The sequence below is a fragment of the Rhagoletis pomonella genome, unplaced genomic scaffold, assembly GCF_013731165.1.
Source record: "Rhagoletis pomonella isolate Grant_MI unplaced genomic scaffold, Rhpom_1.0 Rhpom_scaffold_00273, whole genome shotgun sequence".
Classification (NCBI taxonomy): domain Eukaryota; kingdom Metazoa; phylum Arthropoda; class Insecta; order Diptera; family Tephritidae; genus Rhagoletis; species Rhagoletis pomonella.
This window is the reverse complement of record NW_023458828.1, coordinates 77,458-91,808: the sequence shown is the minus strand read 5'-3', so window position 1 is coordinate 91,808 and position 14,351 is coordinate 77,458.

The window sequence follows — 14,351 nt, the reverse complement described above, 5'->3', positions numbered from 1 at the left end:
AAAATTTTCATTTAAAACGGCCTCGAGCTCAATATAAATTGTTGAATATAATTGTTATAAAGGCAAAAAAAAAAAATAACAAAAACAAATAACAGCCAAAATGTTCGTTAATGATTCCGGTATTATACCGAACAATTAAAAAAAAATTCAAATCAGTTCAGGTGTTCTCGAGTTTTGAGGCCTCGTACAAACGAACACAACTTTTTATATATCGTCACTGAAATGCAAAAAGTCGCAACTTATAAAAAATTCAAAATTAATTTTTTGATTGCTATGATGGATTTCATCAAATTACAGTGGGAAGTTGTTTATCGTTTTATGAAAATAAATAAATAAAATTAGTCACGACTTTTTCCATTTCAGTGGCGATGTTGTTACGTTATTTTGCATTTCAGGTGACGATATACTCTTTATACATAGATGTCCAATGTGTGCTTGCGATTTTAATCTTTGACCACAACAAAAATTACATTTTACATTCGTGGATGAACTTTGAGTTTCTCGGTTACTTTTACAATTCCTTTGAGTAATTGAAAAAACTAAAGTACTCTTCCAATTCCAGGTAATGGAATTAAAAAAAATCTATAACATTTTCAATTCCTTTCACAGGAATTAAAAAAAAAAATTACATTACTAGCACGTATTTCATTCCAATTACAATTTGAAATTACTTGTAATGGAATTAAAAAAAAAAAACAATTACATTTGAAATTACTTCAAGGAATTGAGAAAGTAATCAATTCCTTTGCTGTGGACTGAAGGAATTGATTCCTAATTACAGTTCCTTGTAATTTGTAATTGGAAGTAATTTAATTCCTAAAGGAATCATTACGACCCAGCTCTGCTTCGGCCAGATAATTTTGGTAGGGTTGAAATCTGCACAAAAAATTCTATCGAGTCACAGTTTTGGTTTTTTCATAGCTCGATTGTTGATATTGTACACTTATGTGCATGGAAAAACCTCGCACTGCTATTTCTGATAAAATCCTGCAGTACGGGAACAGGCTAACTGTCGGCAAGTTGGTTGTAGGTTTGGATTATCAAAGGCACAAACCAAATTCGGTCAAAGAAAAGGGTTGCATTCGCTTTAACTCCAAAAGTGGTGTTTGAGGCGAGTTAAACGTAGGGTTGCCAGATTTTTTTTGCACGAAATCAGTTCTTTAGACTTTTTCATGCTATAAAAATCAGTACTTTTCAGCACACTTTTATTCAAAGCAAAATTATGAATGTAAGTAACAGAAAATACTTTAAATGCTAGAATTATTGTTTTTAACAATATTTTGTTATGTAAAAAAAAAATAAATAAATAGCCAAAGAATTCTTTACATTTCAGTTTTAAATTACTTTTAATTCTGAGTTCACTTTCCACAATTTTTATTAGAAGTCAGCTTCTCTCTTTGCTAGTGATATGCTGAGTCAATACTTTTAAGTATTGATCGATATTTGGTACCGATTTAAAAAGTATCCAATACTCTCGATACCCGGTACCGAAATATTTAGGTTTCGCATAAAAGCGCACATAGGCCAAAAATATGGAAAGAACGGTTCAGGGGAGACTCGCCTATCAAAACCCGAATATAGGAGCCAATAGAGCTTTTAATACTGATTCAAATGAAATATGTATACATATTTGTCGGTTCGAGGCCATAATGCAGAGAAACTCTTACTTGTTTGAAGCATTTTTGTTCCAGATGAAGCGGACGATATCATTTTTGTAGGCCTAGAAGCAGATTCTGTAACCAGTTAGCGACAATTTTCGAATCGGTATCGGTTTTGTTGACGTATGATATGAATTTTTTTTACGTCACTTGAAATGCATATAATGGGGAAGGTTTAATGTAAAGAATCGGTATCGGGTACCGAAAAGGAAGTATTGTATACCGTATTTTTTTTTTAAGTATTGGGTACCGATAATTCAGCATATTACTACTCTTTGCGCCAGGAAGCAATTTTTATACATACATACTTAGAATCAGTGATGGAAAAGTAGGTACTTTGATTCCTAGAGGCACTTTTGGCACAATTCATCCGGTTTTGGCACAATCATAAAATGCATAAATTTTGAGTAAAATGCCACCATATAAAAAAAAATCACATACCATATTGTAGATTAAAAATACAAAAAGTGAAAATTAAATGCACTAAAAAATTAAAACAAGGGCCTTGAGAAATATTTACAAACCGCTGAAAAACCGCAGTACGAAAAATATGTTTGCGCAACAACAAGCTTTTAATTCAGAATTTTTTTAAAGATTCTAAGTTTGCAGTTTTATAGTACATTCAATAAAAGTGCAAGTTTCTGCAATAACCCTATGAGTTTTGTTATTTTTTTTCTGACGGTGCCATACATTTTCATCCATTAAACAATTTTCAAACACACTTTACAGTAAAACCCGATTAAGTACCGCACGAAAAATATCAGCTTTTTAAGGTACTTAGGCGGGTTGGGTACTTAAAAGAACCCGCTTAAGTACCTCGATGCGGGTACTTAACTTACTTTTACTTTTTGTTAAATTAAATAAATATGTGAATCCTTGAATAAAACATAAACATTTAATGAAGTATACGTATTTATTTAAGATTTTTCAATTAAAATACAGTTCATTCCTTAACAAATACCCTGTAAACCTAAGCTTAAGATTTTATAGAACACTTAAAGAAAAAAATTCATGAAAATTTAAACGTTTTTTTCTCAGATGTGTTTTTTGAGTATATAGCTTTATAGCCCATTCAATTTTAGTGGAATAATGTGCAAGTTTCAAGTGGCTAAAAATTACCGGCGATTTTTTATAATTTTTTGCCGAAGGTGTGTAACCACTGCCACTGAGATTCAAAAATGGGGTACGAAAAATTGAGGTACTTAGGCGGGTTGGGTAAGCGGGGAGGTACTTAAGAGAGGGATTTTCTTCAGATTACATTCACATTGCCCAAAAATGTTGGAATGTTGGTTACTTAAGCGGGTTAGGTATTTAAGCGGGGGTACTTAAGCGGGTTTCAATGTAAAAATTCTGAATTCAAAGTTTGTTTTTGCGAAAACCTGTTGAATTTTTATAATTTTTGTACAAAGTTTGAAATGCCGAGTTTTGTACATACATTGTGTTTATTAAATTATGAATAAGACTTTTATATAAAATCAATCGAAAAATAATCAATGAACAGAATAGGCGAAACTGGTCAAAATGCCTCACTGCCATTATTTCGCATATAGGTGCATACATATAGTATGTGTACGGTGACCATCCGTCCTTTATTTTAAAGGACAGTCCTTTATTTTAACCCCCTGTCCTTTATAATTTTTTTCAAAATAAAGGACGCCTTTTGTCCTTTATTTCTTAAACTGTCCTTTAAATTGGCTCCGCATGTTTCAGAGGTAAATTTTTAAACGCAGAATATGAAAAATAAAAATTTCCCTTATAAAATATAATGAAAACTTTCGCCAGCTTCTTTCGCACCCCACTTAAGGGTTTTTTATTGAATCGGTAATCTTTGAACAATCTATAAAGCACAGGGAAAGTTGTGCCCAGGATCGTGTTGCACGCTGAGTTTCCAGTTCCACTGAAATAGAATAATAAACCCCCTGCTGCACAGTGGTTCAAACCTGGCATTCATTCACCTCATTTTTCGCTTCATTTGATTATTTATTTTTTATGAAAGCTTACAATATTTGCAAAAGACCAGTTGAACCTGATTTCTGAATTTTAATTTGATTATGTTAAATTTTTAGTGCAAAATGTAAAAAAGCAGCAGTTTGAAGAAAATATATTCTCCTGTTCCAGTTAATAAATATTACATAACAAAGGCTAGTTGAAAACAATTGTATGGTTCTCCCAAAACAAAAAAAAATAAACGAAAAAATTTTGAAATGTTATAAAAAATGTTCACCAAAATAAATAGTTTTTAAGTTTTTAGTAAAAATTGGAGGAAAAATGAAGGCTCCAGTGGATTATGAACATTGAATTCCAATTTTGAACCACTGTGTGCTGGCTTCGTCGTACAGTATGAATTATGGTAAACGCATTTTGGTAGCAAAGGATGGCGAAGTCCTTGAAAAAGATTTGGCTGCATTTTTCGCTACAGCAGGGGAACTTATACAATTAAATAATATAATTAACTGGTAAATATTTGACTTAAATTACGATATGGGCAAGGTACTTTTATCATACAAGTTGTATGTACGTATTTCCAAATCATTTTGAAAAAAATGTCCTTTATTTTACGTTGGTTAATATGGTCACCGTAAGTATGTGTGCAAAAATGTCATAATATTTCCCTTCCGTAATTGGAATTCTGTGTAATTTGACTATGAATTTATGTATATGTCTAAGGAATGATTCATATAAGTGATTTACTGTAATAATTTAGTTAATTAATAATTATTATATTACTTCAGTGTATTTTAAAAATATCATTTCTAAAAATATATTGTTCTTAAAATGCCTTAAAAAATTTAATTTTGTGGCACTTTCATCTTCGTTTCGGAACTATTTTTGAAGACCATTTGGCACATTTTGAAATTTTGAAATTCCATCCCTGCTAAGGATCCCCTCAGGTTGCTTCGTTCGAGTGTAGTATTGAAAAAAACAAAATTAAATATTATTTCAAACTGTGGAGACATACCACATACCATAAGACTTCATCCATATTTACTCATGGCATAAATTACTAATAGCTCTAGGCTAATAGCTCAGTTATGCATACAGTGAACCCCGCTGTACTGTACTGATAAAATCAGTGCGTCTGGCAACCGTAGGTAAACGAAAATTATTTGTATGGCAAACTCCGACCGTTTAACTCCAAAATGGCCCATAAACTCGAGTTAATGGCTCAACGTGAAAATAGTATTAGAGTTGACTTGACTTGACTTAAAAAAACAACTTCATTTAGAAACTTGGAGAACTATAGATTTTGTATATCTAATGTCGAATTTCCACTAAGCATTGAAATGACAAAAATTATATGCCATTAAAAAAATGCCATGTGGAAATGAACTTAATGACAATTTGTTTCACGTAATGACACGAATATGTTTTAATGCCCAGCTTTGTCATTTTTGCCATTTAATGCCTAGTGCATGGATGCTGGATGCATAAGTTGAATTTCGAAGTGCAAAGAGAGCCATGTGATAATTATGCTGCCATTTAGTTTTTTAATAAAATCCCTACAAAGAAGCCACGCAAATACAATTTTTTGTATAAATGTATTTCATTTGGCAATTGAAAAACCAACTTTCAAATAAAGACAGAAAATTAAATAAAAACAGCCACAATTTGATACGCGTAAATACATTAATTTTAATAGTAATTTTGTTTAAATTTTGGTGTAAAAACAAATTAAACGTTTACAATGTTACGTGTACAAATATATTGCTGAGAATCAAAACAAAGAGAAAGGGTAATAGGTGGCACGCTGAGTAATTGCGTCTAAGTTTCTAGGTAAATCAAGTCAAGTCTAAGTCTTGCATAACCCAGTTTTAAGAATCCGTAAGTATAACGTTTCCATCAGTGCCAGATTTTGAGAAAAGCGAGGTAAAAGTGTCGAAAAATTGAATTTTTTCCAATATTTAAGAAGCTATAACAAAGAAACAAAGGTGACAGAACCTTGCACTTTGGCTTAAATTAAAGCTAGAAATCCTGACTACTACCTCTAAAAATACCATCCCTGCACCTTGACCTGATAATCACTTATAGAAAATCGCGTTTTTGCAGTATTTGAGAAGCTGCAGCAAAGTAACAAAAGGTGATAGACCATTCTACTTGCGCTTAAGTTAAAGCAGAACTCTCGACCTCTATCTCTGAAAATACCATCCCTGCACCTTGACCTGATAGGCGCTTATAATCATGTATTAAACAATACAAATACTGGAAAGTTGTGCGCTATTGAAAACAAATGAAAAAAATCAAAATCAGGTTTTTCTGTTCAATAAATGACTATAAGTGACCATCAGATCACGGTGCAGGATGGTATTTTCAGGGATTGTAGTCGAAAGCTCAAGCCTTAATTTAAGCCTAAGTGGAAGGTTCTATCCCCTTTTCTTTAATTGCGGTAGGTACTCAAACTTCCCCAAAATCAGTTTTTCCTCTTCATTAAATGACAATAAGTGAACATCAGGTCAAGGTGCAGGGATGGTATTTTCAAGCTTTCGTTTAAGCCTAAGTGAAAGGTTCGAAAGGTGTTTTCTAGAGCTTCTCAAATATTGCAAAAAACGCGATTTTTTGACACTTTGACATCATTTTTCTCTAAATCTGGAACTGATGGATACTTTGTTCTTAAGGATACTTAATCAGCACTAAAAAGCCTAACAAAAACAGCTTTAACATTTGCTAAACCAAAATTTTTTTCCATTTTTATTGGCCTGTATAATTTAGTAATTCAAGTGCGTTCTGAAATATTAGCTTCAAAAGATGTGTCCAATAAATGTCAAATGCTGTTCGCACTAAGCCAATCAAACGAAGTTCATGTACACAAAATATTATGTCGGCAAGTGTGGTTTTGTGCGAATGCCTTTAACCGTGTGCCAGTGTAGCTTTTGCCTATCTTTTGATTCCAAAAAAAAAGAAAAAACATTTCAATCATTTCATAAGTCTAGGACCAGTTGAGTTCGAAGGACATTTGGAGGTTTAAGAAGGCACTTCCGAGAAAAAAAATTTCAAGCAAAAGTTACGTATTTTTATCCTCGGAATCAGAATCTGTAGTAAACACATGTACATATGTCTAATTTAAAAAAAAATGGACTCCCGGTCAGTCTAACGCACTTGCGATTAAAACCGGAAGTCGGTCTACCATCAATCTGGTAGGTAAAATTTTAGCGTTCTTCAATAAAAAACATTTCCCTGCATTTTATAGGGGGTGGACGGGTGGTCTAGGACACCCTGTATATTTTCATTTCTTACATTGTCAAAAGTTATATAAATATGTATCGATTCTTTAAATCCCATAGTTATCAGGCAGGGACCGAAAATAACCGTTGTTTTTTTTGCGAGTTAAACTTGGCCAAATATTTTTTACTCCGAAACCGCTTATCCAAATTAAAAGTTTGGTATCAAATGAAAGAGGACTAAAATAGCTTTAAGCCTGAAATGTCTAAACGAGGAAAGCCACCTATTGAAAAATATTTCAATAAAAAAATTGTCATATTATTACCACAGAACAAACCTTGGATTAGGTATATGAATTTCTTTTATATTAAATAATTAAAAAAACAAATCCAAATAGAGGTGGTAACCTTCGTTCTTTATTTGTTTAAAAGCTATTTCACTCCTCTTTCATATGATACCAAATTTGTTTAATTTGGATAAGCGGTTTGTTTGTTATCCGGAAAGGAGTTTTATTTCGAAACGAAAAATATTTCGCCAAGTTTTACTCCTAAAAAAACTGTTATTTTCGGTCCCTGATATCCGGTATAGATACTTTATTTCGATAGTACTCCCTGGGTTCGTTTCATCCTTGTGTTGAACGGCTGTATTAAAGGTTTTGTTTATGGAGGATTAACTGATTGAAAACAATACAGTTTTATTAGCCGTAATCGATTCGCCACTTCTCTGCTCGCTAACTGTTGGCGAATCGATGACGGCTATGATTTTACAACACTCTCGCTTAATATAAAATAAACTGGAAACCTGTTTCATTCTATGGGCTTATCGAACAGTCCTATTTGCATATAAATTTGAAAGTACTTTGTCTAATTTTAGCTCAATTTGGGCCCTGGTCATTTGGACCGCAACATGGATTCGCACGACTTACAAGATGGAATTTGGAAAGGCCACCAGAACGTTTACACAATGGAGATGTAGAAGCTATATTCTCTTTGATGGACAATGAATTCACACGATCTATGTGGAATTATCAGTAAGAGTTAAAATTCAGTAAGAAATTAAGCTTAAGAAATACTTCATTAACTGAAAAAGGTTTATTTATGTACATTAGGGTGGTCATTGAAATCAAATGAGCGATTTTTTTTAGTCTCACCCCTTCACTCGGTAAACCACGGTCACAGATATCAAAGTTCAGATTCCTCTATAGAGACTAAACAAATTAAAACTAATTTTTTGCCAACTCATACCTTAAATCGATACTACCGTAGTCGAAGATATCACATATAAACGTTGGTCTCGATTGGAGTCGGTTAAGACGTGTCGCAATGGTGTCCAAGGCTAGATGCTCCATGGAAACTCAAAAAACTAAAAAAAACTTTTCATTTAATACCCAAAATCGATACTACTAAAGTCAAAGATATCACATAAAAATTCTGATCCCGATTGGAGTCGGTTACGACGTCTTGATATGGTAATCTGAATTTTGACCCCTGTGCGCCACGCCCTAACCGAGTCCAATCGGGGCCAAGATTTATATGTGATATCTTCGACTATAGTAGTATTGACGTAGGGGTTGAGGCTTAGGAAATGTGATGTAAAAATTGGCTTCCTACATTTAAGGACCATGTTTCCTTGAAGGAATGTTCTAATCGAATTTGTAGACATATCGATGATCCTCTGCAATAACGACACAATCCAAATTCAAAATATTAAAACTCTTGCTACTGTTAAGAGTTTCATATCTCTAATATTTGTCTAATCTATGTATAATCCTTGCTACTTACTTAAGGGATCCTTTAGTAAGAACAAGAGGTAGATTAGACAAGGATTAGAGATTTAAGACACTTAGCAGTAGTAAGATTTTTAATTTTTTGAATTTTGGATTGTGTCGTTATTGCAGAGGACCATCGATATGTATTTATTTACTATGAAAATATTTTAGAAATGAAAAAAAATAATTATTAGTATCATGGTTGCCAAAATTGGTGAATTTCGACCAAAATTGCTAACTTTTAAACTATTTGGTAACTTGGTTACTTTTGCAACCAAACATCTATTTGCATTACTAGAAAGAAATGAATTATTTTTAATATTTTATTGAGCTTTGTACCACGATTGTTTATTGGGAGGGATTGAAAAAGCAACAAAGTCTAAGCGGTAGAAGTTATAGCAGCTATTTCGGAGATCACCACATCGAACCTGCGTAATCGATGTTCAAGGTCAGAAGCGTTAACCACTGAGCTATGTACATCCCGTAAACTCTTGTTGCTAATTCATTTTCCTTATTCAATCAACTACTATCAAGTGCAGCTGATCTGCCGCTATTTGAACTCGACAGCTTGGTTGTTGTTGTCAATTCTATACATCCATTTGCTTATTTGCTTTTTTGTATAGTTTCAGGCAGGCACTTCCTAAACTATATATTTGTCATTGTTATTGTGGCCTATTAAAATTTTCTTTTTAATATTTTTATTGAGCTTTGTACCACGACTGTTTATTAGGAAAAATTGAAAAAGAAACAAAGTCTAAGTGGTAGAAGTTATAGCAGCTATTTCGGAGATCACCACATCTCCTCACCAGACTTGTTTTTTCTAGACTTCAGCAGGAATCGAACCTGCTGTACCGTCGTACAGGTATCGTAATTTTAGACGCTTTTAATCTTTGCCGGCCACTTAATATCGCAACAACTGTAAGTAGTTGACTGTCTCTTCTCGTTTTTCTCATATTCTCCCTTTTTTCATCTTTATATGTACCTCTTTAGCGCCACCTTATTGTGAGTGACGATAATTGGGTATTTATAAACTTTATTGAAACCACTTTTCAAAAAGATAAAAAGAAAATACCTAAATTGCAATTTATTACCCGAGGTATATTTTAGACGCTTATTTACCTTTATTTCCCGCAAAAATGCTTCTATTAAGACCCCATTTCGAGTTATGTTACTATTTTTATGGTATACCATAAACTCCCTAGCTCTGATCTACAAAAAGTAAAATAGACAGGGATGATCAAGAAAGCACTTGTTGATCACGAGAAAGAGGCTTGAACATTTCCGTTTTCCGAGGATCGTTCTTTTGGATTGAAGCCAGCGAAAGGTGCAGACGTGTGCATAAAAGTATCTATTTATTTTAAACTTCAAAAAGAAATCCGGTTCTAAGAAAATTAGTTTCGCGTAAGGTAGCGAAATCCTTAATTTTCGGCGACATCATCCAGATCCACTGAAGCATTTGGGCAAAAGTAATGCCTTCCCCCCACATCCAAAATGGAAGTTATATGCGGATGAGAGGCTGCAGTAACACGCGGATCAATCAATAAAAAATTCAACCCTATATTCGGAATAGAGGCTACAATCAACCGGCATATGTATATGTATTCTACCAAAACGAATCAGGCAACAACAAAGCCGATATATTTTTTCATCAGTTCTGGCCTAAAATCCGGATAACAAGATCTTTTTTTTTTTCTTAAAACTAGTCAAAAATTAAACCCTAAAAGAAATACCTTAAAATCTAAGATCACAGATAATATCACAGTTCTAAGTTTCTTCAGATCATGAGCTATATAGAAAAGGGTTAACTTGTTCATGTGTATATTCATATTTACTTTTCACTTTTCTTTAAATGCATATTCCAAAAGCATGTAAAATTGCATTAAATGCAATGGAGGCTAATGATGATTACTTCACGCCAGCTTAGGCAGTGGCTCTCTTCATTTCCCTGCCGCTACGACTTTTGTCGACGCAATTTTTCACATTCCCTTTTGGTGTTGCTCGTTTCATTTACACACGGCGATTTGTGTGTATGCAATTGTTGTTGTCAGCTGTGAACAGCGGTTCAATTTACACAGACGAACGAGAGCACAAAGCGTGTTGCCCGAGCACGAGCAACTCGGTGCCCCTCTCCTTTCCTCGTCACGCTCTCTCCTACAAACGTCGAGTTGCGGCAACAAAAATCGCCGTGTGTAAATGAGCACTACCGAAATTTCAAGAGAAGCAGAAGAGTAGCTTGAGTAAGAAAAACTGAGTGAGTGTAGATATAACTATAAACTGCAAAAATCGGTGAATTTTGGCTTTTGAATGTACATAGTTTAAAAGGTTTTTTCCATTTTGAAACATTAAAAGAAGTGTTTAAAAGTATTTAAGGTAGACCAAAAAAAAAAATATATATATATATATATAATATATATATGTACAAAGGAAAGTATGTTAACACGGTGAAGAATAGGAAAAGATAAAGTGAGTAACGCAAAGAAAGTGCGAGAGGAAAAATTTAGAAGTTAATAAAATAATCCTTGGAGAAAAATTTTAATTAAGAAAGAAAATCACAACAACAGAAACAACAGCATGCAGCGACTCAACGGAGGCCTTCGGAGCAGCGTATATTTATGTATGTAAGTACAATAAAGCTAATTTGTTAACATATTTTCTTCTTAATTTCGCCTCCGTATATACGTAGACATAATGTGTATATACTGAAACAACAATATTATGTGTCCGTATATATGTTGTACATACAATTTCTTTTCGGGTTCTTCGCCGTATATTAGTTAGTATGATGTTAATTATGAATATACAAGGTAATTCTGACTAGCATTATATCCCGTAGGAATTTCCACTGCAACTATAATTAAGTAGTTAAATAGTATAAATTTGCTTGCTAATCACCTAAATAAAACTTGTATAAAATATTTTGAATTTTTGAAAAGGCTGTTTTAAAAAGGGGACGAATTGTAGTATATCTAAAATAAGCCACTTATTTTTTTCTTCTAAAATTATTAAGCTTAAATTTAAACCTATTATAAATGTAGAACTTGAATTTGTAATCAAAAGATGATTATAGAGCTTTCAACTTAAAAATAGTGGTCTGAAATCAGAAGTATTGTTGGTGGGTAAAATGGGTTTCCGTAACAGCTAGGAAACCAATGGTAGGGTGGGCTCGGAGCAGCTCAAACAGCATCAGTGGCTGCTAAGCATTTGTTTGGTTGGTAGGTTTTTAAGTTAAAAGGAGATTTAGAAGGCACGAATAGAGAGTGCTTCGGTTCACTGGTTTCTTTTCGATAGATTTTACTTGTGTGCAAATTTTGTTACCTCGCGTGTTCTTTTGAATGTCCCTTTTTTCCGTTTACTCCTGAGGGCCATGACAAGCCGAAACCCCCCCATGACTGAAGCAGCTGGAATGCTAGTGCACACAAATGGCTTTTAGGAGGTACGCGTAACCGGAAGCTTCCTAAGCTTCTGTATGAGTTGTTTGGCAGCGGAGTTCAAAGGTTCATAACAGATAAATGGCGCCCAACGTGGGGCCCGCGAAAAGGTAGTTTTATAGGTACCTGAATTGTAAGTTCGTGGACTTCACTATTTGGTTTCATCTTCGGAATCTGGTTATCGTCTGTCTGGTTGAGGAAAGTGACAAGACAAAGTTTTGGAATTTAGTTTTGTGGCTTCATACTTGCATAACTTACCAGATTTTAGTAAAGTTGCTGATTAATTTATTCTTCGAGGTTTATTTCTTTCCGTTAAGCTTGGGAACTCGGAAGGTATAATTTGGAATCTTAACTAGCTACAGCTAAAGGCTAGGCAGTTTACCATTATGCAGTTCGGGGTTTCATTTGGCTTTCATAAATGCTTTACTATACCTGCTACCTCTTAATATTGAGGAATGTTGAGTTGATATGGCTAAATGCTTGTGAGTCAAACCGGATATTTTAAGGTAGTTCCTATTTGTGTAGTTTTCTTCTCGATGCTACTCAAATCGTTAAATTATTTCACTTCAGGTTTATTTCAAGGTTTCTTATTTTTATGTATATTTTTGTTTTGAATGTTTAAGGGATTTTTTTTGTTGAGTTTTTTTCTATCAAACCCAAACATTTCATCGCCAAAATATCCTTATTCTTTGAGCCGGAAACCAAATAAATGCTATAAATTTTGACCGCCAACAAGTGCAGAAGAAAGTAAGACAACACAAACAACACATTATTATCGAACTTTACCATCGCTTGTGAATAATTGACTATCGTGTACCGTTTTTTTATCTTTAGACTTTTCTGGGGTATCCCATAATTAGTTTTTCGTTTGACACGAAGTCAAAGTTCTAGAATCTATTATTATTATTCGAATATCCCAACTCTATCTTAGTGGATCGACATCCGCAAGTATTCGGTTGATAGACTATTTGAACAACGAACCGTTTTTTTTTTGTGCGCCGAGTTTTATATCGACCCTATTTTCTTTGCTTTACCCTTCCTATTTTCATTGATTTAACCTTCCGTTTTGGTGATTTTCTCTATCGTTAATAGTGTCCTTAAGACACAGTAAAGAGAATTTACCACCTCAGGTGAGCGTGTGCGTTACATGCCGCGAAAATTTTACCGAAAACGATAATTCTAAAAACAGTATGTTCGTACAAATTCCACCGACATTGTTTGCTGAATTGGTTAAAACGGACTCCCTCCTGTCCTCAGTGCCGTACTGCTTGCAGTAACCGAGATTTTCTGGCCGGTACGGGTGCACGTTCACGACCAAAACAAACGGCTACAAGTGCTATCTCCGGATGTAATAAGCCAAATTTAGATTCGTCCAGGCAAACTAATCAGCCCGAAGAAGGAGCAATGGGCTTGCCGATAAATCCTGAGCGCAACAACCTTGTCAGTGTAAGCCAGGCGAGTGAGGAAGCGCGTATTAACACGCTAGTTAACGCGGTGATCTCCGCACGTCAGGCGTCTATTTTTGACGGACTCGAAATACGAGTTGCCCAATTGATCGAAAAGCGAATTGAGGGGGCGTTGACTAATTTACTAAGCCGAGATAACTTAAATGGAGCTCCACCGGCAGCTTCCAATAACAGCAATAATCAAAACCAAAATACTTCCCAACAAAATCCTCATATATCTACTCCTGTTTTACCCCGCGAAATGCCCTATTTCGAAAACCAATCGAGCCAGGACCAGTTTAATCGGCAATTAGACCAATTTCTCTTCAGTAACGCGTCGTCAAGCTTTAACAGTGCGAAAGCTGCTAGGTTAATCGCAGGGACATCAAATTTGATGGGTCTCCTAATCTCACGGTAGACAGTTTCATTTACCGTATCGAGTCGCGGGTTGTAGATACCCTAAATGGAAATTTCAACTTGCTATGCGAGAACGTGCAGTTTTTCTTCTCAAAAGAAGCCAAAGACTGGTATTGGCATTATCGACGCACCGTTGAGCGTGTAACATGGCCTTCGTTGTGCCAGGCCCTACGTATGCATTTTGAAGTGAACAAGACTGACACGGAAATAAAAGATAATTTGCGGGCTCGTAAGCAAGGTGCAACCGAATCTTTCGACGAGTACCGTAACGCCCTTTTAAAACTCGCGGAGAGTTTGCGTTTGCCGTTACCGGAACCAGAATTAGTAGAAATTATGCAAAGAAATTTGCGTCCGCGAGTACGTCAGCAACTTTTATACGTGCCAATAAACTCGTTAGCAGAGCTCCGCAGACTGTGTTTATAGGGCGAGAGTCTGTTTAAGGAGATTTCTGGTAGCCAACAACCATTACCTCGTAGAC